General features: G+C 36.2%; 2 long non-coding RNA genes across 2 annotated transcripts; both read right to left on the bottom strand.

Moving 5' to 3' along the window:
* Window positions 1-6,380: 6,380 nt before the first annotated feature.
* On the bottom strand, window positions 6,381-7,792 carry LOC147286306 (uncharacterized). Its single transcript, XR_015121841.1, has 3 exons — window positions 7,475-7,792; window positions 7,206-7,373; window positions 6,381-7,015 (listed from the first exon to the last, which is right to left on the bottom strand). It is a non-coding gene; the product is annotated as an uncharacterized LOC147286306 (long non-coding RNA).
* A 662-nt stretch (window positions 7,793-8,454) lies between these two features.
* Window positions 8,455-10,416, bottom strand: LOC147286305 (uncharacterized). Its single transcript, XR_015121840.1, has 4 exons — window positions 10,156-10,416; window positions 9,993-10,056; window positions 9,505-9,634; window positions 8,455-8,687 (listed from the first exon to the last, which is right to left on the bottom strand). It is a non-coding gene; the product is annotated as an uncharacterized LOC147286305 (long non-coding RNA).
* Between the last annotated feature and the right edge of the window lie 15,548 nt (window positions 10,417-25,964).

Raw genomic sequence — 25,964 nt, 5'->3', positions numbered from 1 at the left:
GCAGCATGGTTATTAATGGGTAGGAGCTCATGATTCCTTTAGCCTTCTTTGCTGGAACATGATACTATTTCTTAACCTCTCTCAAATATTCTTGCTTTTATAATAAGACAAGAAAAAAGAAGTTGAGGTAATCTGAACATAAAAGTACCAAATGCTTATAGATGGCCTTTTTTTTTTTTTTTCTGAAGTTGTGGCTATCACTATCACTTTCTATTCATTAATATCACTTGACTAATATATTTCAAGTCTAAATCTTCAGACCCATTTGACTAATATCCTGAGCTTAATGAGTATTCTTTGATAATGCCTCCCTGAAAAAGAAGCTCATTTGTTTTTGTAGGTCAGACACTTCAAGCTGGCCAAAGAAGAATCTGTGATCTTTCTTCTAGGTCAGACACTTCAAAACATAAATAGTATAGAATATTATCTTATCGCTCTACGGTTTTAATTGCCTTTGCATCTGAAATTTTCTGATTAATCTATTTGCTGGCAGTCAGCAATTCATTAATCTTTTCATTTTTTAAAAACTCTCATATTCGATCAGTTGAGCAATTTGCATCTTTGTAAACATTCCCTAAGGTCCATCTAAAGTTTATTAGGATCTTTTTATCCTTGAGTTACTCATTTGGTACGCAAATTAAGTTGCAGCTTAGATTAAGTACATTGACTTCCATTAGATTGTAATTAAGTTGTATGTATTTTGAATTGTAGATGAGGAGGAGAGGAAGTACAAGGGTTGCAAAATAAGCTTTGTATTCAATAGCTCGATGTGTGGCTTATTTGCCTTGCTGCTAGTGATAAGCTAACTAGGTTGTGTAGACATATATTATTTTTGGTACATATATGCTAGGGGCAATTTATCGACTAATCTTGCAAATTCAGTTATTTTGGTATGTATATGGCTGACTTTGCACGATTACTTAGCTTAGACCATGCCATGGCTTTTATTGAGTTTAAAATCTGGTTTTCATGCTGAATATAGCTATAGAAGATCTGGAAGAAACTTGATTAATGATAGACATGCTTGTATGTATTTTGAATTGCAGATGAGGAGGAGAGGAAGTGCTAGTTTGGAATTGCCAAGGACACTTCAAAATGGAGTCATTTTATGATGCAAGATGAGCAGGAAAGAAGAACAAGTCAGGCAACCAATAATCTATCATTTCTTACTTTGTCTTTTTCTATCTTTAGTTTCCTTGTAGTGTTTGAGTGACATTATAGTTTGTGTAATTGTACAAGTACTTTTTTTATATGTATAGCTATCAAGCTACTTTCAATTAATTTTTAGGGTGTTAATATTAGCAAGGGATGTGTGAATGAGTTTGCTATGACTTTGTAAACTCCAATTCCAATTTAATGAATTCATGGATCTTTTTGAGCTGTCCATAGTTGTGGATTTAATTGGATGCAAGCAGGGATTTAGTGAGATTTAATTTCAATTGGATGCAAGCAGAGCTGTTAAATTTTGAATCAAACAAACAACACTTGTCAATTTAAAACTATTGTGTTAGTCAAACCTAGACAACGATTTTAGTTGAATAACCATTGTGTTGGTCAAACCTAGACAACGGTTTAAGAGGAAAACAAGTTGTGGATAATGAAATAACACAACGGTTTTAGGTTATAAACGGATGTGTATATGTGATTAAAACAACATGTTTTAGTTAAATCTGTTGTTGGCATATGAATTACACAACGGTTTTAGATTACCAACAGATATGTATATGCTTTACTAACAACATTTTTTAGCCAAGACTGTTGTTGAGTGCCTCTACTAACAACATTCCTACTAAATTTAACCTGAATTATGTAACGGTTTTTAAAAAAAATGATGTTTAAAGATACATGGGACAACGTTTATAGTATATAACTATTGTTAGACATTAGCTACTATAATAGTTTTATATCTATAAACGTTGTGTATTCTATTGCGAGACAACTGTTTGGATGAAAATCAAGGTTTTTGATGGACTTTATACAACAGTTTTAAATTATAACTGTTGTATGTACTAACTCAGACAACAGTTAAAAACCGTTGTCTGAATAGACTATAGATGTCACACGCCTAGACGACGAAATTTTGGAGGAATAGACAACGGTTTTTTACCGTTGTCTATTAACTTCATTGTAGTAGTGGGTGCATATAAAACTTTCTACACATATAAACGATCTTGATCAAATACAAAAATGATACTTCTTCATATGAATATAAGCCATCTACAAACTGAATCATATATAATGAATGCACATAAGGGACCACAAGTGCTTTAATTATATGTATATGTCATGCTCATGCACGTACTGAATCAGTTAAGGCTAAACACATTCATATACAAAGCAATAGACATATAATTACATCAAGCAATTTCCTCTTTTTTTTTTTTAAACAAACATGCCATAGTAGTGCTCCATTGCCCAAATTAATCAAAAACAATATTCTAATTTATAGTCAAAATTCAAAATCTACATCAACTTCAATGAATATCTAAATCCACATATTAGCATTAATGCTTACTTCAAAATCACATATATTAAAAAACGGCACCCATATGCATTAGAGTATATTAACATAAATTAACTAGACCAAAATTAAGTTCATTATACCAAGTTTGAATCTCATATGCACTCGTAATCAAAATAGACCGAAAGGGTGTATGGTCTAGATTGCTTAATTCATGCATATCCAAACAATAGGCAACTACGCCCAGACATTCAGTCAACACCAATAAATGTATTCAAAGAAATAAATCAATTCATATTCATATATCAACCACATTCAATGCATACAGATCTATACAAATATTATTCATGAGTCTTACATGCATTAGAATTCGATTGAAGAAACACTAAGCAAAACCTGATAGATGTATTAAATCTAGCCTTGCATGGAACTCCAAACAATAGAAGATCAAACAAAAATTAATTGGGTCACCGAAGACACCACAATTCAGCCTAATAACCAAAACTTTGAGTTGATGTATCCAAACTTTTATCCAAAGGTCAACACGTACATCAAGTAAAAACACATATTTACATACATAAGCAATTAATGAGACTTCTCTTCCAAATCAAGATTTCAAGTTAATCAATATGTATGTTTGATGCCTAAGTGCTTTTCCTTGTCAATTTTTCATACGAAAAACAGATGCAAACCTCGTTCCACTTAAAATTGCTACCAGTTAGCGTATCGATGGTATTACAGTTCACTGAAGTGTTAACCGAAAAAATTTAAAGAATCATTCATAAAAACACAATCCCCAGAATATAACTTGAATTTTAACATTATTAATTCACACCTGTGGGCTGAGAATTATACATGTTTTGTAGAACCAGAACATGAATTTGCATAAATTCCTTGAATAAAGAAGTTCCCTACATCTGTGGACAGAAGGCAACCTCTTACTAATTTATGCAGTCCATGTTCCGTACTATTCCATCATAAATGAATTTAAGATGAACCACTCACATCTGTGGACATAGAGTTGTTCATCTTATTTTCATCTATGATGCAAATTTGGATCAATGCCTTAATTAATCTGCAAAAATTCTTGAGTCAATCAAGTTGCTGTGGCTCACTTGATTTATTCAACAAATTCTACAGACCTTGATCTAAACCTTCGAGTGTGGTCTAGTCAGATCTTTATACCAAGAGCACACTCTTTAATCAATTATACAAGAACTTAAATAAGCAGTCATATATATCATTTATGCAACAGAAAACTTGTAATAAAATTGATTTGAGTTTTAAAGAACATATATATATATATAGCATGTTCAGATAAAATTGATAACAGTATAACTATATAACTATATAACTATATATATATATATATATATTCAATCAAACAAATAAGCACTATATGTATTTATATAACTTGAGCAAGGCAATATCGATATTCTAGTTAAGGTAGTGCCAATATATGTTTAATCAAGCATATATATATTAAGGCAAACAGTATGTATGTATATACAGGTATGAACGATTTCCAATATGTAGGCAGCATACATATATAAAATTCATGTTTAGCAGAATACTTGTAATATTGATATTCATATGGAAGTGGTCTTTATCTTTAATTAAACATTCTTGCAGGCTGGCAGCATATATACTTAATCGACATGCAAGTAATTAGGTTTTATAACCTTCAAGTATGGTCTAGTCAAATCTTGATACCAAGAACATACTTAACAGACAGCTTTTATGCAATCAAATAGATATATACACATATGTAGCAGTATCAATATACAGAGATTGACTAAATAGTCTTATAAAACTCATGTAAGCAATATACATAACCTTTTAAATTCTTATTTTTGCAAAAAATTGTAATATCGATATGTATAGTATAAAATCAGTCAAAAGGCATATACTACATACACACTGTCGACATACAGAAGCAAGTAGTGTATAATTAATTATACATGCTAGCAGGCAGTATACAAAATCAACTTTAATTAGGTTTAAGAACATACAACTTAGGCTCTGATACCACATGTAATACTTTAATAGTCATATGCACATAAACACTAACCTTGCTCTGCCATCTTACTTAACCCGAGAAAACACAAATATGCAGTAGAACAAGAAAACAATTGCAGCAGTAGTAGGAAAACCAAGAACATGAAAGATAGAGAACAAAGCTCTTCTCTCACAATCCGATCCCTTAGTCTCTGATTCTAGATGGGGTGAATATTACTTTTGAGAATGCATTGATCGTTTGGAGAGGGACCTCTATTTATATGCTTCACAGCAAGAGTTATTCCCATCAAGGAAAACTTGCGTGTCCTTGTGCAATACTAATAGTTAATCAATCCTAAGTCCACAAGCAAATGCATGGGAATCCTTATGATATTTGGTATTGCAGCCGAAAATTTATGGCATACAAAGACCAAAACTCTAGCTGGTTTAAGTTCCTAATCAAACACTGCAGCCCTTTATTCCTAATGTGATTAGAAGACCAACACTTTATGGTTTAAGACAGCAATAAGTCTTACATAATTGGCTTATGTTTTATATTCTGATTGAAGCATTCATATATTTTCTTGTGTTGCGTCAACTTATTAATTAATTGCTCTGGTTATGGGTGTGTTGTATCCTTAGTTCTTTTTTGCCATCCCTACTCGAGTATGGAGAAAATTTGATATTAAGTGGTAGATCGATGTGACTTCCCTTCTAATTGCTTACTTTGTCATGGTTGAAGTATTGAAAATGATGTGCTCATAACAAGTCCTATGGTTTCATAATTTATGATCCATGTATTCAATCTGTCAAGGTCGGGTTGTTAGGATTTGAATGTCCCATGTATGAATTTTTGCACTCTTTCCTTAAATGTCCGGTTTTGTAAAATAAGTTTCATCATGGTTCCTATTTGGAATCTATCTCGAATTTTGGATATCTAAATAGTAGAACTCGAAGAATAGAACAATAGAACTCGAAGAAGAGAGTGAGAGGCAAGAAAAAATAGAGCAAGGGATTTTTCGTGTTTTAATTTTGTTTCCCGCGTTTCCTGAAAACAATGAGAACGTCTTTATAATGTTTTCAAATTTAACACACAATTTTGAATCCATTCCCCAAATATTGTATTCTGTGTTTTCACAAATGAACTCACCAAACGTGAATTATGTGTGTTTATTATTTTGTAAAACGACAAACAGCCCCTTAGTAATCCAAGTGCATAATAGGTTTATTGTTTGTTCGATCTGTTTGTTTTTTGCTCAATTCCTTTTAAGGCCAAATTTGAAGAGGTTGACCCCTCGTTGGTGCAAGCCGTATATAGCCTTGATATTCATCTATATATGATCATGGCCATTATCCAGTGCCATGTTTTAACTTCCTGATCCTTAATGGAGCACTTAATGTAGAATCTTTTCCTTGTTATCACATATTCCAGCAACAATTTTTTTTTTTTTCTTTAAACAGGATGTGCATTTTATTCACCACTGGTTCATATTTTCATAATTAAGTTGTTTGATTTTGATTTCTTCTGCGGTTCAGTTAATGGGCAGAGGTGGTGAGTGAAATATCTCCTAATGAAAATTACTTTTGAAGTTTTCATATGGATCATGTAAAATTTTCTTGATTAAATTTGTCACACATAAATCACTTCCATCTTGAATTTATGTACTATTTGTAGGATGGAAAACCTGGCCAATACTATGGACCTATGGTATGCATTCATTTCTAACACGTAAGAGCAAAATTTTGTCATTATGGCTATTTTTTCTCTTTGTGCTGGCCTTGGTTCTCAATTATGAAAATCACTTTGGTCATGGTAAACAGAACTTTAAGGAACTTATATTTTATTGTATAATTGACACAAAGAGTAATAACAATTCAAAAATTATATTAATAGTTGCAAATTCAAGGTTAGAGGTCCAACCAAAACCGTATAATTCTTCCACCTGGTTTTGTTTCAAACAATCTAGATGTCCATATTACACATTCCTCATTCATAATTAAAATTCTGCAGTAGATTCAAATTCAGATTCCCTCTTACCATCCTCAACAACACAACTTCCCTCGGTCAGTTACATTAAAATAGTCTCAACCAATTCATTGCACTGAAAACAAAAAGGTAAACTTCGGCGGCCAAAAATTCAACATAAAAAAGAAAAACGCTTAGAAAGAGGCACTTAAAAAGTATTTCCTACATGGAAATTGAGGGAAGTATTCTATTACCCCTTGGAACAGTTTTCTTTACTTCATTTAGTAGATATTGTTTGGCTGCAACTTCAAAAGCTCCAGCACCCTGAGTCACAAATGAAAAACATACAGAAATCACAATCTAATATATACACCAGAAGCCACAACTTGTGCCCAAAGCATACAAACATGTGGAAGACAAAAATTCAAAACAAAAAAAGAAAAACAAAATATGATTGCAAGATTCCCTAGAAATTTCTAATTGAACAAAACTTATTAGGATAACAGCTTCATCTTCAATTGTATTTTTAACTGCCCTCAGGCCATCACGAACAGCGTCCTTAATCTGGGCAATGGTATGGCCATTAGGCCCTGCAACATTAAAAGTGACAATAAAGATTACATCACCGCGCGCAGGACTTACCAATGGCAACAGAATGATGCCAGATAAATTACTGACTAGTTGATAGAAAACAAGAATTATATATAGATTTTGCAAGCTAGGTAGAGCTACCAACAGAGTACCCTTGATTAAGATTGTACAAGAATGAGGGTTCTTAACATTTTCAATGAACGTATACTTCTCTTCACCAAGAACATGCTAGTACACAAGTCCAGCCCAACCAAGGCAATCAGGAGTTAAATCATCTACAGAATTTACAGCCTCCCCTCCACAAGCCAAAACCAAACGTTCCATATTTCTTCTCTTTGCCCTTCTCAGAGCAATAATCTACAAAACCATGGGAACAGAAGATTACATACACATTTGACAGGAGGAAAATATCATGCTAGTGTACTACATCAATATCATGCATAAGTGTGAAACTATACCTTATTTTTCAGCTCAATGATTTTACTAACTCTTTCGTCAACCGCCTTTCAGCTGCAACCATTGCTTCTCTCTGCTCCGCATTTGAATAGAAAAAGCCTGAATTTACTTCACTGAGAGGAAAACCATCAAATTCATAATGATCAGAAATCATAAGAACAGAGGATGCTAACTGTTCAAGACACTGCTATCTCAATTATAATATTTATGAATAAAAAGTGAGCGACATATAGGAAGCACAATCCAAAAGAAGATACTTCCAACACAATGGCCTTTGCTGAAAGAAACAAAGAGCCCCATATCTAACACCACAGGTCCACATCCACCATTATAAGGACATTTGGATATAAAGTTATAAACATAGTTACATAAAGATGTTATTTTACCTTAATTTTCTCATACTCCAAAGATACATTACATGTCAAGATGTAACAATTCTCTGCTCGCCGCTTCAAATCAGGATGCCTAGAACCATGATCAAGGACAAGACCCTCAAACTAGAATAGAAAATAAATGAACTGAGAACCTGCAGGAGAACAGTTACTTCTATTCCATAAACAAATCCACTATTAAGCTTGTGCCATGCAATCAAAACAGTTGAGTAATTACTAGGCAGCATTATCATTATTCATCGAAATATAAGGAGTATCTGAAAGGTAGAGCAGAAAATATAAGATATTAACATACCAAACGTGTATCTACATCAAATTTATGGCGCATGTGCATAATCTCCACCATAAACAGATCAGCGGCTTCCTCAGGCTTGCGAATGCAAAGAACCTGTCATTTGTGAAACCATAGTCTGTCACACATCAAGACGCAAGATGTCTACGACAAATTCTAAATTCCATAAGCCACTTAACAAGTTGAAAATCAGAAGCATAAGTGAAATAAGCAATCGTTCAAGCACTCTTACAAAAACCACATGATACAACATGTAAAAATCTTTCATTTATTTTCAGAGCAGGATGAAGACCTAGGAGCAAAGCAAACCCCCACTCTTCCCTAAAAGCTTTCCACACAAAGAACTAAAATAAAATAAATAAAACGGAATATAAGATACCTTCCTTCGTACAGTTGTCCTTGCTACCATTCTTAGAATATCTTTGTCGGGTTCATTGCCAATCACCACAGGGGTTTTAAAATTTTCAAGGAATTGAAGCGTTGCCCTTTTGGCAATCTCAAAACCATCAACCAGGACACGTGGGTGCATCCCTGGAAGAAACATAAACTCATTACCAAGGGCACACAATAAAAAAAAAAAACATAAAAACAACATATCAACATGTTTCCAGTCAACCCAACAAGTGTCTGCTTTCTCATATTATAACCAAGACTGAAACAGCTGCTTGATTTCCAGATCTTAAAAACAATACAACTGGTGATACAACCAATTAGCAGACCCTCATTTCCCACTTAAGCTAGAACAAATTTAACTGAATTGATAGCATCTGATATAAATAAAGAATAATGCTATTTGGACCAAATTAGAGGGACCAAGTGAGGTGTCACTTGGGAAGTGGTCCTCATCTCCACATCTCCCCAAGTGACACCTCACTTGGTCCCTCTCATTTGGTCCAAATAGCATTACTCATAAATAAAAGATGCCTCAAATTCTAAAATAGAAGCTCATCCCATGGGAGGTTGAGAAGTTCAATTAGATTTAGATATTCCCTTTAAACAAAAGTGCAACTTCTTTAAGTAATAAAATATATAGGGCAAGAATAACCTTTACTCTTTTATTATATTTTCAACAATATGGAAGGCCGTGATTCCCATATAAAAACTCCAAAGAACAGACAGGTGCTACATGAAAATCTAGAATATTTATATTCAGGTGTGGCACCATTTCATAGATGCATAAAGAAAAAGGAAGAAATGAAATAATTAGATTGAATAGAGGAATTTTGCAGAACCACAAGGTGCAAAGCTCTAAAAGTAACCATATAGACATTGATCTTTATATGAAGAACCAGAGATCAAGTTGCTCTATAATCAGTTAAAAGGTAACTGCAAGTCTGTGACAATCAACCTTCATCAATGTATCGTTCTGATTATTTCATAAGCTCGCCCATGAACAGGGACGTGGTGCCATCTCCACTTATGTCATCTTGAGCAACAGCTGTCCTTGCAATCATAATCATTGTCGGGTTTTGAATTTGCTGCAACCATTTGAAGGAAACACCATTCAACATACCATAATAATGACAGGAGATACAGGAACATGATAGATAAACACATTTAATAGCCAAATCCATACAACCATTTGGAGGAAACCCTAAACCACACTTGACTGCACCTCAGGGTTTATACATTTGGAAATATTCAAGTCATTAACATAAACAAATCCATTAACAGAGCCTCAGTTACTGAATACTGCTTCATTTCGCATTTTGATCCAATGCAGAAATTATTAAACCCTAATTTGAACCGCTATATACAACTAATAGCTAAACAAGCACCTTCTGCAAAAAGCGATTATAGCAACAGGAGATCTAGGGTTTGGAGAAAAAACCGTACCATTTCTTTGAGGAGAGTGTTGCCATCTTTAGTGAGCTTGATGTCTCCGGCTCCACCAACAAGCCTGGATCAAAAAAAAAAAACAGTGAGAAAATAAAAATAAAAATAAAAATAAAAATAAACAAAAAACAACGAGAAGAAGTAGAGGTTGTATTTTGCGTACATTTTGATGTGCCCTTGGGACCAAGGTTGGCTTTGAGGACGTCCTGCAAACCCTTGGCCGCGTTGATGTCCATGTGCAGAGCCGCCGATTTGTTCAGCACCTCCGCATTTGGATACAACACTCGCAACGACATGGTTTTCTGCTGCTGCTGATCGAGCGAAGTGGCTGAGTGAGTGAGTGAGTGAGTGAGTGAGTGAGAGTGAGAGGTTTTGAAGCTTTTGCGTTCGCGAAGAAGTACGTAGAAGCTGGAAACCTTGGTGTCCAAAGAAGATGAGCGACCCTATATTATGTGACAGTGGAAGGAATTAATGTCGGAGATAAGCTTGTGCCTTTTAGTTTCTGTCAGATATTTGGAGGGTGTTTAGGACACTCGTAACTAATTACTTGTCTTAGCTACATATGCTGGATATGAGAAATTAAGTAAAAAATATTAAAGTGGAAATGAGACCTTAGTTAGAAATGAGATAATTTTATTTAGAAGTAGAAGAGAAATACAAGGTTTTAGTAAATGTCTAGGACAATAGGACTTAGGACTGGTCACTACTACAAAAAAGACCTTTAATATCACTAGATAGATATTAGTTTGTAACAAAACCGATATTGTATAAGTTTAGATATCAGTTGATTTTTATGGTGATATCTATACTCTACATATCAGCAGTTTTTAAAACTAATATCTAAACGTTCACCCATAAACTAAAAAAATCCTAAAAACTGATATCTAAAATATTAACTAATATCTTTAATTTCATTAAGTGAATATATATAAATATATATATAAACTGATTTACTCGTATAATGCATATTTGAATATATATATATATATATATATATCCTCTTATGCTAGTTTAATGATCATGACTTGTATGTATGGACTCATCACTTGTGCATATGAGAAATGTTGTCATGTAGAAATTGGAGATTGATGAACTTTAGTTTCTAAAGCATGTTACATAAGAGTGTGGTAATTTAAAAGCACCTTGGTTGGATTGTTTTAATTGCTTGGATTTCTCATCCTTAGAACTTTATGCACCTAGGGTTTGCTATGACATTAATCTTGGGTAGGTATCTATCACTTTGGGTGGGGTAGTTGATAACATGAAAGAGGAGGTGCCCTAATTCACCTTGGCCGGGGGTTAAGAGGGAATCTAATATATTCAATTTGGCATAATCACTAATTACATTGTTTGTTACATAGAAGGGTTAGTGTGAACCCCAAAACCCCAAATCTCATATCATCATCAATTTAAACTTGTAGTTGAATTTGCTTGTTTCCATTTAAATTAGCTTGTCTTTAATTTTAGTGTTACTTGTCATTAATCAACCAAACAACAACTCAACACTACACATTTGCGCATACCATTATGCTTGCTCTTGACTTTGCATAGTACATAGTAGGTTGTTTGTTAGTTTTATAACCATAAAATCAATCTAGCTTGTGGTTGAAGTCCCAATCCAATCTCTTGGGTATGACAACCCCCTACTTTCATTTTCATACTAAAAATTGAAAATCTTACACTTGAGGTAGAGAAATCAACAGAAATCTGATGCCTTTGTCTATGTATAAGACGAAAAAGACATTTTCTGCTTTAGGAATGGAGTATGAGAAGATGCATACATGCTCGAACGATTGTATATTGTATAGAAATGAGTATGAACATGAAACAAGATGCTCGAAGTGTGACCTCTCTCGGTGGAAGGTCAACAAGGACGCAGTTGAGAAGGAAGGGGTGCCGGCAAAAGTCTTGTGGTACTTTTCACCTATTCCAAGGTTTAAACGAATGTTTACATCTTGTGAGACATCAATGAACCTAACTTGGCATGTCGATGAGAGAATGAGTGACGACATGATGCGTCATCCAACCGATTCTCCAGCTCGAAAGTTGGTTGACCATAAATGGTCAGATTTTGCAAGTTAGCCTAGAAATCTAAGGCTTACCCTCTCGGCTGATGGGATTAATCCACATAGTGAACGTAGCCGATATAGTTGTTGACCTGTCATCTTGGTGACTTATAACCTTCCTCCATGGTTGTGCATGAAGCGGAAGTTTATGATGTTAACTTTGTTGATTTCGGGTCCAAAACAGCTGGGAAATGATATAGATGTTTATTTAAAACCATTGATTGATGATTTGAAAGCACTTTGGAAAGGAATTGATGAAGTGTATGATGGATATAGAAAAGACTCATTCACTTTGAGGGCTGCCCTTTTATGGACAATCAATGATTTCCTGACCTATGGTAACCTATCTGACTGCACGATCAAAGGGTACAAAGCATGTCCCATATGTGGAGAAAACACGAATGCTGTTAGGTTGATGAATGGTAGGAAAATCAGTTTTCAAGGCCATCGAAGATTCTTGCCACGCCACCACCCTTATAAGAAACAAGCAGCTGCCTTTAATAACCAGGAGGATGATCGGGAAGCTCCTACACCTCTAAGTGGAGAGGAGGTCTTAGAAAAGGTTTGATGTATCAATTGTAACTTCAGCAAGCAAGTGACAAAGAGTAGCCTAAGTAGTGAAACCCATGCTCCGTGTTAGAAGAAAATATCAATATTATTTGATGTTGAGTGTTGGAAGTCTCTTCACATTCGACATGCCCTAAATGTAATGCACATTGAGAAGAACATGTGCAATAGTGTTATTGGAACTTTATTAAACATTTCAGGGAAGACAAAGGATGGGGTGGCTGCCCGTTTGGATCTTGTGGAAATGAGGGTGAGACTTGATTTGGCACCAGAAATTGAGAAAAATAGAATATTTTTGTCTGCTACCTCTTATACGTTGTCTAGGAAGGAGAAAAGATCAATATGCAAGCCTTTGTTGGGTATCAAGGTTTCGGAAGGTTACTCTTCTAATGTGAGAAACTTGGTTTCTATGTGTTAGTTTTTAGGATTTGTTAATGTTGGCTATTTTCCTTGTCAAAAATAATTGTATTAATTTGTATTTATTCACTCACAAGCTCTAGGCTAGATTTAGGACAAGGTCTGCTGCTTTGAAGAAGTCAAGAATGAACAAGTCACAAGGTATATTGCACTTCATTCATTTCATGAAATTAACAGATTTTTGTCTATTTGACTAGTCATTCACTGATCATAAAGAACACTGTTTTTCACGTACAGTGACTGTTACTTAAGTCACAGTTGCTACAGTGGGTCATTTCGGGTTTTGATTTTTAAGCCCAATTCTTTGAAAGCCCATATTCTGTTTAGTATTAGACATGCATGTGCATTGCACAAGACTTGTTTTTTCCACTGTAGCATTCAGATCTGATTTCCTTTTTTCCATTCACGCACACACCTTCACACATCAGCACTATTCATCATCTTCTTCATTCTGATTTTTAAAAGCAAAATTCCTTTTGACAGCTGCCTATTTCTATCCTTAGTAAATACTAGGATACCCCTCTAGGACAAAGGGAATATGCCCTTAATCCGTCTCTTGTGGACAGCCATTGATTGGCTTCCACGTGGCATGGGCGAACATGCTTCTTGCGTGAGTGTGTACGGGCATAAGTGGGGGCTGGCTGGTCAGATCCCTGTGTGCGTCGATGAGCAATTTTTGAGCGTGATTCTTGGTTTCTCACGCCTGGGTATTTTTCCATGTGAAGATCTTCATTAATTTTCAGAAAATGGTTTTTAATTCTTGATAAATCAAAAAGGGATTTTCTGAACTTGTTCTTTGTTTCATCTAAAATTCTAAATGGGTTTGAGTGCTTAAATCTTTTTATACTCTATTCAAACACATTCATTTTAGATCTTAGTTGAAGGATTCAACATCAACTTTTTCCTCGCCTATAGCTTGAGAAAGTTGATCTTTGTTATTTGAATCCTACATTTGCATATCATGTTCATGCATTGATGAAACCACTGAGCTTGGTGCGGATTGGTGCCATGAGTTGATGAGCTTGGAGAGGAGCTGCCTTCTTCATGAATGACCATCTGCCTTGCGTATGGAAGTTGCACAAAAGGGGTAAGATAGCTGCCACTTAGTCTAGGACTTAGTGATTGAGCTTGTGTGCTGAGTGCCCTCTTTTGTATTGAACTTATAATTTAGTGGATTGCCTGGTCAGCTGGATAGACCCCCAGTTTTTACCCTTTGTGGTTTTTCTGGGTGAACATATTGTGTGCATCTGTCTTCCCTGTTTGTGTTGTTATGATTACTGATTCACTCAACATTTAAACACAAATCGGTACTGTAGCTATTTGCTGGAAATTGATATATGCCTTATTTAATTGTCTAGCTAATCACACACCACTGTAGTTGTGGATAACACTGGGATGCCTACTGTGATGGATCCTCTGAGTGTATAGGATGTCACTTGATCCTTGGTGTGTTTGATTTGTGTTGTTTACTGAAGTGATTTTGGTTTTTAGAAGTCAATGTGGAGTTTCATATTTTTGTTACTGGACCGTCTGAGTTGTGTTTGGTTGACTAGTTCGTGAGTGATCACATAAACCAAAAATTGGGGTCCGATCACTGAAAGTGAAATTAATCAAGTTAATTGAGTGAATAGACCACCTAAATTAAACTATCAATTGGTATCAGAGCGCTACTCTAAAAGCAAATAGAGAGATCCTAGGGTGTTGTTTGTTTTCTAGGTGTGTCTAGATGGAAAGAGATCGTGTTGCAGGATCTTGCAACTCTCCTCCATTTTTTGATGGCAGCAACTACGCTGCTTGGAGAGAAAAATTTGAAATTTTTCTTGATGCCTATGACGAGTTGGCATATGAGTATCTCAATGTTGAGTGGATTCCTCCCACACGAACTGTTGATGGGATTGAAACTCCTAAGCCTAGGTCCGAATGGTCTTTTGCCGAAGTCACGGCCTCTAGCTCCAACAAGAAGGCTAGAAATGCTATTGTCACTGCACTATCTTCCTCACAATTTGCACACATACAACATTGTGTCACGGCTAGGCAAGCTTGGAACAAACTTAGGGTTGTTCATGAGGGGGACAAACAAGTTAGGTCACTTAAGCTTCAAATGGTACATGCCAAATTTGAAGAAATTAGGATGAAGGAGTCCGAGTCATTTTCCGAATTCTATGAAAGATTGGAAGCCCTCACAAATGAAGCCATGTCCCTAGGTAAACCTTATGAGGAGTCTACCATTGTCCAAAAGGTTCTTAGATCTCTACCTAAGAGATTTCAATCTAAGAAGCATGCAATACAAGAAGTCCAAAATTTGGATGAACTCAAAATTGGTAAATTGGTAGGAAAGCTTAAAACCTTTGAGATGGAACTTGAAATGGATGAAAGGGATAGCAAGAAGTCAAAAGATATTGCTTTGCAAAGTGTCAAAGAGATGAGTGAAAACTTGAGTGAAAAATCATCCATGTCCGATGATGAGGTTGCCCTTTTTGTCAAAAGATTTAGACGAATTCTTAGAAATAAAGGGAGAGAAGCTAGAACTAGTGGTAACAACTTTAAGGAGTTCAAATTCAAACCTCAAGGAGAGAATTCATGTGAGAGAAAACAAGAGAGGAAGCCTAACTTTAAAGAAGGAAGAACAACCAAGAGAGATGTGAAATGTTACACTTGTGGTGGAATAGGTCACATAGCAATTGAATGTGCAAACAATAGAAAGAATCATTCTTCAAGTAACAATAAAGCCATGAAAATCACTTGGAGTGATAGTGAGAGTGATGACTCAAATGATTGTGAGTCTTCTTCCGATGTTGAGGGTGATGAAGTTGCATTTGTTGCATCAATCAAGGAGATTGACCAAGTAGATGGTGGGTCTGACTCAGAATCTGTTCCTGATGATGAGTCTTACACTGCACTTTGTGATAAGTATGACTTACTTTTCACCGAAACTCTTAGCATAAAGGAAGAAAATCAGAAACTAAAGAATGCTAAATTGAAATTGTGTGAGAAGATTGAGTCATTAGAAAGTGAATTAGAAAGTGTGGCTATCTTGAATTTTGAGAGTCAAGTCAAAGTGCTCAAGGAGAGCAACATCTACTTTAAATCTTTGAATGAAAAGCTTGAAAAAGAAGTTCATGAAGCAAATGAGAGCATTGTTGAGCTCACCATTGGGGCTGAAAAGGTTGATAGGATGCTTAGGATTGGAAAGCATCATGGTGACAAAACCGGTTTGGGTTTTAGTGAAAATAGTCCTAGTGTATCCAACACAAAGACCATTTTTGTCAAGTCAGAATCTGATCATAGTGTCAAAAAGGGTCTAGGTTTCATTGACATTGGTCAAAATGCATCTCATTCTAAGTCAAGTCAAGCTACATCAAGTGTCACACAAATTAATTGTTCTACTTCACTTAGAAAAACAAAGTTTGTCCCGGTTTGTCATCATTGTCATGTCAAGGGTCACATTAGACCAAATTGTAACAAACTTAGAGGAAAGAAATCAAGTGAACCAAAGAGAAATGTTTCTCTACAAGAGCAAGTGAACAATCTACTCAAAGAGGTAACCAAAATTGCCTTACTTGTCACCCCACTTCCCAAAAATAAACCAAGTCCACATCAAAGATGGGTTGTGAAGAGCTCCACTAAGTGTCTAGTAACCTTGAATGCTTTTTCAGCCACTAAGAGGAACATTTGGTACCTAGATAGTGGGTGTTCCAAACATATGACGGGAGATAAGGAGGTCTTTACCTCTCTTGCTCCTTATGATGGTGGTAGTGTGACTTTTGGAGGAGGAGAGAAGTCCTATGTGAGTGGAAAGGGGGTTGTACACATACCCGGTATACCCGAATTGAAAAATGTGAGATTTGTTGATGGGCTAAATTCTAACTTGCTTAGTATTAGCCAACTTTGTGATGAATGGGGTGGTGAAGTGTGTATGTCCAAGAGTGGATGTAGAATTGTTGACTCCCAAGGAAGGGAGATCTTGAATGCCCCTAGGTCTAGGGATGATTGCTATGTGTTTGATGGCAATGTTGGAAAAATTGAGAATACTTGCAATAGAGCTATTGATGACACTAGCTCTCCTTGGCATCAAAGACTTGGTCACATTAATGTTCATGACCTTTACAAGTTGTCTAAGCATGAGGTTGTTAGAGGTCTTCCAAAGATAGGAAAGCCCGAAACTTTTGTTTGTGGTCCATGTCAAATGGGGAAACAAACCAAAGAACCACACAAAAGAGTCAAAGACATAGGCACCTCTAGGACACTTGAACTAATTCACTTGGATTTAGTTGGTCCGGTCCAAACCTTGTCAATAGGTGGAAAGAAATACATTCTAGTCATGGTAGATGATTTTTCTAGGTACACTTGGGTGTCATTTCTTAAGGACAAGTCGGAGACATTTCAACATTTTGTCAAGATTGTGAAACTGCTGAAAAGTGAAGGTATGATGAGTCTGTCAACCCTGTCCAGAATTAGATCAGACCATGGTACTGAGTTTGAAAACTCTCAATTCGATGAGTTTTGCTGTCAAATGGGTATTAAACATGAATTCTCAGCTCCAATAACACCCCAACAAAATGGAATCGTTGAGAGAAAGAATAGGGTTTTGATTGAGATGGCTAGAGTGATGTTGAATAGCAAAAATCTTGCTAAACATTTCTGGGCTGAGGCGGTAAACACGGCATGTTACATCATAAATAGAGTCTATCTTAGGCCGGGAACCAAAAAGACTCCCTATGAACTGTGGAAGGGTAGGAAACCTAAGGTTACACACTTTAGAGTGTTTGGGAGTGTATGTTACATCCTTAGGGATAGAGAACATTTGGGAAAATTTGATTCCAAGAGTGATGAGGGTCTGTTTTTAGGCTATTCATCCAACAGTAGAGCCTTTAGAGTCTTCAATTTGCGAACAAATTCTATGATGGAGTCCATAAATGTTAAAATAGATGATCATGATGCATCTATTGAAATGGCTGCAGATAAGGATGGATTGTTCCCACAATCTGATCCTAAAGAGGTTAGTTTGGTTAAGGAAGAGTCCAAGTCAGGCAGTGATGAACCTACTGATGACTCAAAAATTGTTGAGTTTGACAAGTCAGAGAGCGAACAAAATGACAAAACTCTGAGTGACAGATCTGAAAAACCAAGATGGGTGAGGTGTAACCATGGTGAAGATGTAATTCTAGGTTCTTTAGACCAGCCAGTTAGAACTAGAAAACAAATGGCCAATGAACTTGCTCATGTGTGCTATGTTTCCATTGTTGAACCTAAAAATGTAAAAGAAGCACTCAATCATGAGGAATGGGTGAGTGCAATGCATGAGGAATTGAACCAATTTGAGAGAAACCAAGTGTGGACTCTTGTAGAGAGACCAGCCAACACAAATGTCATTGGAACCAAATGGATATTCAAAAATAAATCCGATGAATTTGGGAATGTAGTTAGAAACAAGGCTAGGCTTGTTGCTCAAGGATACTCTCAATTAGAGGGCATTGATTTTGATGAGACTTTTGCACCCGTTGCTAGACTTGAGTCCGTTAGGTTGCTTTGTGCCATTGCATGTCATCTTAAGTTCAAATTGTATCAAATGGATGTCAAAACAGCGTTTTTAAATGGTTACTTGAATGAGGAAGTTTTTGTAGAACAACCAAAAGGTTTTGAGGATCCTCATATGAGAGATGGTGTCTATAAATTGAGGAAAGCCCTGTATGGGCTGAAGCAAGCTCCAAGAGCTTGGTATGAGAGACTCTCTCATCACTTGTTGTCCAATGGGTATCAAAGAGGGTCGGTTGACAAGACCCTATTTGTAAAAAGGTTGAAAAATGATGTCTTGATTGCTCAAGTTTATGTGGATGATATTGTCTTTGGTTCAACTTCAGATTTTCATGTTAAGAGATTCATTGATGTAATGTCTAGTGAATTTGAAATGAGTCTAGTTGGTGAAATGAATTTCTTTTTAGGGCTTCAAGTCAAGCAAGTAGATAGTGGGATATTTATCTCCCAATCTAAGTATGCTAGAAACTTGGTCAAAAAATTTGGGCTTGAGTCTTCCAAAGTGGCTACTACTCCAATGAGTAAAAGCTCCAAACTTCATAGGGATCCAAGTGGTAAGCAAGTGGACCAAACCTTGTATAGAAGCATGATAGGAAGTCTCCTCTACCTCACAGCTAGTAGACCGGACATATCATTTGCGGTAGGAGTGTGTGCTAGGTTCCAAAGTGATCCCAAAGAATCCCATTTGTTTGCAACAAAAAGAATCATCAAATATGTAAGTGGGACTCTTGACTATGGGTTGTGGTATACCCATGATACCAACACTAAATTGGTTGGATTTAGTGACTCCGATTGGGCTGGGTGTAGTGATGATTTGAAGAGCACCTCGGGTGGTGCTTTCTATGTTGGGAATAACCTAGTGTCTTGGCATAGCAAGAAGCAGAATTCTGTCTCTTTGTCGACTGCTGAAGCTGAATACATAGCAGCAGGGAGTTGTTGTACACAACTCATTTGGATGAGGCAAATGTTAGCCGATTATGGAATTGATGAGAAAACTTTTCTCATCTATTGTGATAACATGAGTGCTATAGATATCTCCAAGAACCCGGTGCAACATACTAGAACCAAGCATATTGACATAAGACATCATTTCATTCGAGATCTTGTGGAGAGTGGCACTCTTACCTTGACTTTTGTTCCTTCCGAACAACAACTTGCAGACATCTTTACAAAAGCTCTAGAGAATCCAAAGCACATTAGTCTTCGGAAGTCAATTGGCATTTGTACACATGCATGAGTCTTTGTAGTTAAATGTGCTTCATTGTTTAAGTTTCTTTTATTTGGTTAAGTAGTTTTTCTTTTAAAGAAAATAACCACTTTGAAAGGTCTTAACATTATTTGTCACACTCTCTTTGATATTCAAAAAGGTTTTTGCATACCATGAGTCATGTCAATAAGCATAACCCCTCCCTCTTGTCAAATGTTAGTCTTGAGATTTTTTTTAACACTTTGTCATAATCAATCAAACTTGTTAAATGCTTTTCAATGTCAATTTGTTTGAGGATGCAATTTAGCCCTTCAATATAATTCCTTATTTGTGAACCATCTTCAGCTACACTTTTCTCATTTGAACAAATGTGCACCCTACAAAAAAACAAAAAAAAGGAAGTGTGACCAAAGAAGTCACGGCCCTAGGGAGAAACAAGGTGTTTTTATGGTGTTCTAGGGTAAAGAGTCGCAAAATTGGACCAATTCATTGCACTTAACTTGGGATGTGCCTAAACAAAACAAATGAAAATAATTTTTGAAAAGCCATTGTCATGAGCTGAAAAACTTTGCTTTCAAGATTTGTTCCCAAATTAGAAATTCTCTTGAGTGGTTAAATTCTAATCTCTTGTAGTGGATGAAACTTATTTAACCTCTTTGATTGTCATTGACATTGTTTTTTCCATCTTGAACAAGTCTTGAATGCTAGCATTGACCTCCCTCTATCCCAACTATGCTTATTTTCTTGCACAAAATTTGCAATCTTCATTTTCCATATCTAGTAGAGTGTTGACATTGGTGGTTAATTCTTTTCAAGTGTGTTTGTTGTTTGTCAAATTTGTTTTGTCAAAAATAAATTCCCTGAAGCTCATCTAACTCATAGATTTTCCTTGTGTGTCATTGCTTCCAATTCTCTAAGGATTCCTCTATCTTTTTTGTTTTATGTTCCAGTACGCAGTTTGTCCATTTTGTCTGGTCTACAACAGTCACACAGAGTCATTTTCACAGGACCATTCTGCACCTTGGATTACTGTTCATTAAAGGGCATTTCATACTTTTCTGCATACCTAGGTTCTTCTCTAGCTGTCCCTCATATTACATGTCTATATTCTGCAAGCCCGGTATCGAGATGTTGCATTTAGGGGGAGTTTGTCTTTAGGGGGAGTTTGTCTTTAGGGGAGTTAGAATGTAGGGGGAGTTAGAATTTAGGGGGAGTTAGAATTTCATGGATTTTACTCTTTGAGCATGTATTTTTTTTTCTTGCATATCTCTCCATTTTTCTGTGCTTCTGAACTGAATTTTCTTTTATGTATGACCTTTTGTCTTTCCATGACAAAAAGGGGGAGAATGTATTGGTTATTTAATCTCCGTTGCTTGCTGCGTTTAAACTGCATACTATCATACTTTGTGTTGTGCAAGTTTTTCTTCATGCAGGTACATATAACAAGTGTTGGGCTGTGTGTTGAGAGTCTTGTGAGATAAATGGGTTATTGTTTTGTCAAGGAAAGCCAAAGGGGGAGATTGTTAGTTTTTAGGATTTGTTAATGTTGGCTATTTTCCTTGTCAAAAACAATTGTATTAATTTGTATTTATTCACTCACAAGCTCTAGGCTAGATTTAGGACAAGGTCTGCTGCTTTGAAGAAGTCAAGAATGAACAAGTCACAAGGTATACTGCACTTCATTCATTTCATGAAATTAACAGATTTTTGTCTATTTGACTAGTCATTCACTGATCATAAAGAACACTGTTTTTCACGTACAGTGACTGTTACTTAAGTCACAGTTGCTACAGTGGGTCATTTCGGGTTTTGATTTTTAAGCCCAATTCTTTGAAAGCCCATATTCTGTTTAGTATTAGACATGCATGTGCATTGCACAAGACTTGTTTTTTCCACTGTAGCATTCAGATCTGATTTCCTTTTTTCCATTCACGCACACACCTTCACACATCAGCACTATTCATCATCTTCTTCATTCTGATTTTTAAAAGCAAAATTCCTTTTGACAGCTGCCTATTTCTATCCTTAGTAAATACTAGGATACCCCTCTAGGACAAAGGGAATATGCCCTTAATCCGTCTCTTGTGGACAGCCATTGATTGGCTTCCACGTGGCATGGGCGAACATGCTTCTTGCGTGAGTGTGTACGGGCATAAGTGGGGGCTGGCTGGTCAGATCCCTGTGTGCGTCGATGAGCAATTTTTGAGCGTGATTCTTGGTTTCTCACGCCTGGGTATTTTTCCATGTGAAGAGCTCATCTTCATTAATTTTCAGAAAATGGTTTTTAATTCTTGATAAATCAAAAAGGGATTTTCTGAACTTGTTCTTTGTTTCATCTAAAATTCTAAATGGGTTTGAGTGCTTAAATCTTTTTATACTCTATTCAAACACATTCATTTTAGATCTTAGTTGAAGGATTCAACATCAACTTTTTCCACGCCTATAGCTTGAGAAAGTTGATCTTTGTTATTTGAATCCTACATTTGCATATCATGTTCATGCATTGATGAAACCACTGAGCTTGGTGCGGATTGGTGCCATGAGTTGATGAGCTTGGAGAGGAGCTGCCTTCTTCATGAATGACCATCTGCCTTGCGTATGGAAGTTGCACAAAAGGGGTAAGATAGCTGCCACTTAGTCTAGGACTTAGTGATTGAGCTTGTGTGCTGAGTGCCCTCTTTTGTATTGAACTTCTGATTTAGTGGATTGCCTGGTCAGCTGGATAGACCCCCAGTTTTTACCCTTTGTGGTTTTTCTGGGTGAACATATTGTGTGCATCTGTCTTCCCTGTTTGTGTTGTTATGATTACTGATTCACTCAACATTTAAACACAAATCGGTACTGTAGCTATTTGCTGGAAATTGATATATGCCTTATTTAATTGTCTAGCTAATCACACACCACTGTAGTTGTGGATAACACTGGGATGCCTACTGTGATGGATCCTCTGAGTGTATAGGATGTCACTTGATCCTTGGTGTGTTTGATTTGTGTTGTTTACTGAAGTGATTTTTGGTTTTTAGAAGTCAATGTGGAGTTTCATATTTTTGTTACTGGACCGTCTGAGTTGTGTTTGGTTGACTAGTTCGTGAGTGATCACATAAACCAAAAATTGGGGTCCGATCACTGAAAGTGAAATTAATCAAGTTAATTGAGTGAATAGACCACCTAAATTAAACTATCACTATGCAAGAGTTGAAATTGTATGGTCTTAAGTCTCATGATTGTCACACCTTAATGCAGCCATTGCTACCAATCGCCATCTGGGTGGTCTTGCCCAAAAATGTGAGATATGCGATCACTAAGCTTTGTTTCTTCTTTAACTCTCTCTGCAGTAAAGTGGTTGATGTGTCGAAATTGGATAAAATTCAAAATGATCTTGTAGCCGCATTGTGCTTGCTTGAGAAGGTTTTCCCACCTTCGTTCTTTGATATAATAGTTCATTTGACTGTTCACCTTGTTAGAGAGGTTCAATTGTGTGGACCGGTTTATTTTAGATGGATGTATCCATTTGAAAGAGCCATGAAAGTGTTAAAGGGTTACGTACAGAACTGTAATCGACCAGAAGACTCAATTGCTAAAGGCTATATTGGTGAGGAAGCTGTTGAGTATTGCTGAGAGTATTTATCTGATCTTGATACTGTTGGAATTTCGACATCGCGCATGGGTGATTCAAAGGGCAGTAGACCCCTCTCAGGTGCTAAGTACGTTCAGTAAGCCAGGAAGAATGGGAACAAGCACACCGTTGTGTATTGGATAACGCCGTTGAAATTTCTCCTTATGCGGAGTGAGTTATTTTATTTAACTACCACTTAGAACATGGTTTCTAGATTTCAATTGGTTTGATTTTCTAATATTATTTAGATGTTTCAATTTTTTTTTTTGAAATTTGACTGAAGATTACATAAGGCCCACTTGAATGCTATATATTCAAGTAAAAAAAAAGAGTGAGAAGTGGCTGCGAGAAGAGCACAACCAAAAATTCATGTACTGGTTACGTGACAAGGTATTATTTCTTTACCTTTATAAAGATCCCACACTAATATAGAAATATTAGTTCAAGGATCTTTATTAACCTTTATTCCTATAGGTGGCAGCTGACGTAGGTTATGGAGCCAAGGACATCACATCATTGCTGAGGCAGCTAACTCAAGCTCCACCTATGAGTGTTTTAATGTATAAGGGTTATGAGATTGGTGAGTGCCATTTTCACACAAAGTCACGTGATAATATACATTCTGTCCAAAATAGTGGGGTTAGCTTGGTGGCCAAGACAATGCAAGTGACGAGCGCGAAGGATAAAAATCTTGCTTACACGGATATGTGTTTCTATGGGGTTATCCTAGAACTTTGGGAGCTTGATTATTATGATTTTCGGGTGCCTTTGTTTAAGTGTCAATGGGTAGAGAATAACAAGGGCATAAAAACAGATGACTTAGGGTTTCTTTTGGTTAATCTTAATAGGGTAGGTCACAAGAGAGATGTTTTTACCTTCGTTGCCCAAGTGAAGCAAGTTTTTTATGTTGAAGACTCATCACTAGACTCTAGGTGGTCAGTGGTATTTGCAACCCTGAATAGAGATTATAATGATGGTGGTAATGAGGATGAGTTTGGAGACATCGTCAGTGACAATGAATCTTTTAGCAATGGCCTACCAGAGGTTGAGGAATTTGATGACATCATGGGTGATGATGGCTCGAGTTACAGGAGAGACAATTGTGAAGGGATTTGGATTGTCCACTCAATGAAAAAAAAAATAACTGTGAAGGCCTGCCATACCTTGATTATTTGTTGCCATATCATTTGAATTGGAATTCAGACTTATGTGTTGTAATTGTGACTTATTTGTTTGAGACTTATTTGTTGACCATGAATGAGTTTGAGACTTATGTGTTATAATTGTGCTGTGACTTAAAAAATTAAAATTGATACTTTTGTGTTGTAATTAATAATTTGGTATATATCCTATTTTTCTATCACTAATCTGTTATATATATTCTGGTGTCACTAATTTAAAATATGGTTCTGCTCTTAACAGTTTTTAGGGTATTGTTATGGCTACCCCAAGACGAAAAAAACGTGTACTGTCTAAATCTAAAGCCACCATATCACTACAGCCCAAGAAAGCATCCATTCCCAAGTTCAAGGCCAAGACTACAGCAACACCCAAGTCCAAGAATGTCTCTGCAACAAAGTCAAAGGATGCTAGTGAGGCACCAGCCAAAGCCTGCTTGAGTTCTAAGGCGACTGTGACTAGTGATAAAGATACCATATACACACGTGGTTATAAAGATGCATGGCATTGTGTTGAAGAAAGCTTTAGGGAGAAAGATGAATGTTGAGTTTAACCTGTATGACACGCCTATAGGAGAAACGTGCAAGGCTCTTGCTTCGTACATAGGGGTTTTGGCAAGGACCACATTGGCAAGCATTTACACCAGCTGGTTGAAGGTACCGAAAGAAATAAAAGATAAAATATGGGAAGACGTTGAGGTAATTAGAGTACTAAATGTCTGTCTATTGGCCTTTTTTTCTTAGGGTACAGATTTAATGCATATAATGCTTAACATCAATCTAATCTAATATAATGTCTAAACTCCTTAGGTTCATATATATTATTCAAACATGTTTTAGGGGTTAAGTTTATTTTCTAATGGGTTTTCTCACTCAATGGTTGTAGGGTTTATTTAACCTTGAATCTACAAACAAGAAACATGTTCTATCTTCAGCTGGTTGTAAATGGAGGACATTCAAGACTTTACTAACAACCAAATTCGTAATGACATTCAAAGATGATCTGGATGCACTAAAAACCCTACATGCGGAATATAAGAAAATTGAGCAAAAGCATTGGACTCAGTTTGTTGCCAACCGATTGAAAGATGATTTTCAGGTAACTTGGTGTTCCAAATTCCCTAATGAAGGCCTTGAGTGCTATATGGTGTATTTATTAGCTTGGTTTTAGTAAAGTGATTTTTGTGGTGGTGCATGTTTTGATTTTAGGAACTACATAAGGCTCACAGCCAAAAGGTAGCCAAGAGGAAGTACCATCATAGATTGGCGTGGAAGGATTACGTTGGATTGGAGGAGGAATTGGTAAACATTCATGCAGATTTGACTTGTAGATTCAATAATTTCCCTTGGTCTAACCATGTACTTGTAGGGACAGAAAAAAAATTG

Source organism: Dryas octopetala, chromosome 4 (genome assembly GCF_963921425.1).
Source record: "Dryas octopetala chromosome 4, drDryOcto1.1, whole genome shotgun sequence".
NCBI lineage: Eukaryota > Viridiplantae > Streptophyta > Magnoliopsida > Rosales > Rosaceae > Dryas > Dryas octopetala.
The sequence above is the reverse complement of the archived record's forward strand: the minus strand, read 5'-3'. Positions and strand labels throughout refer to the sequence as shown.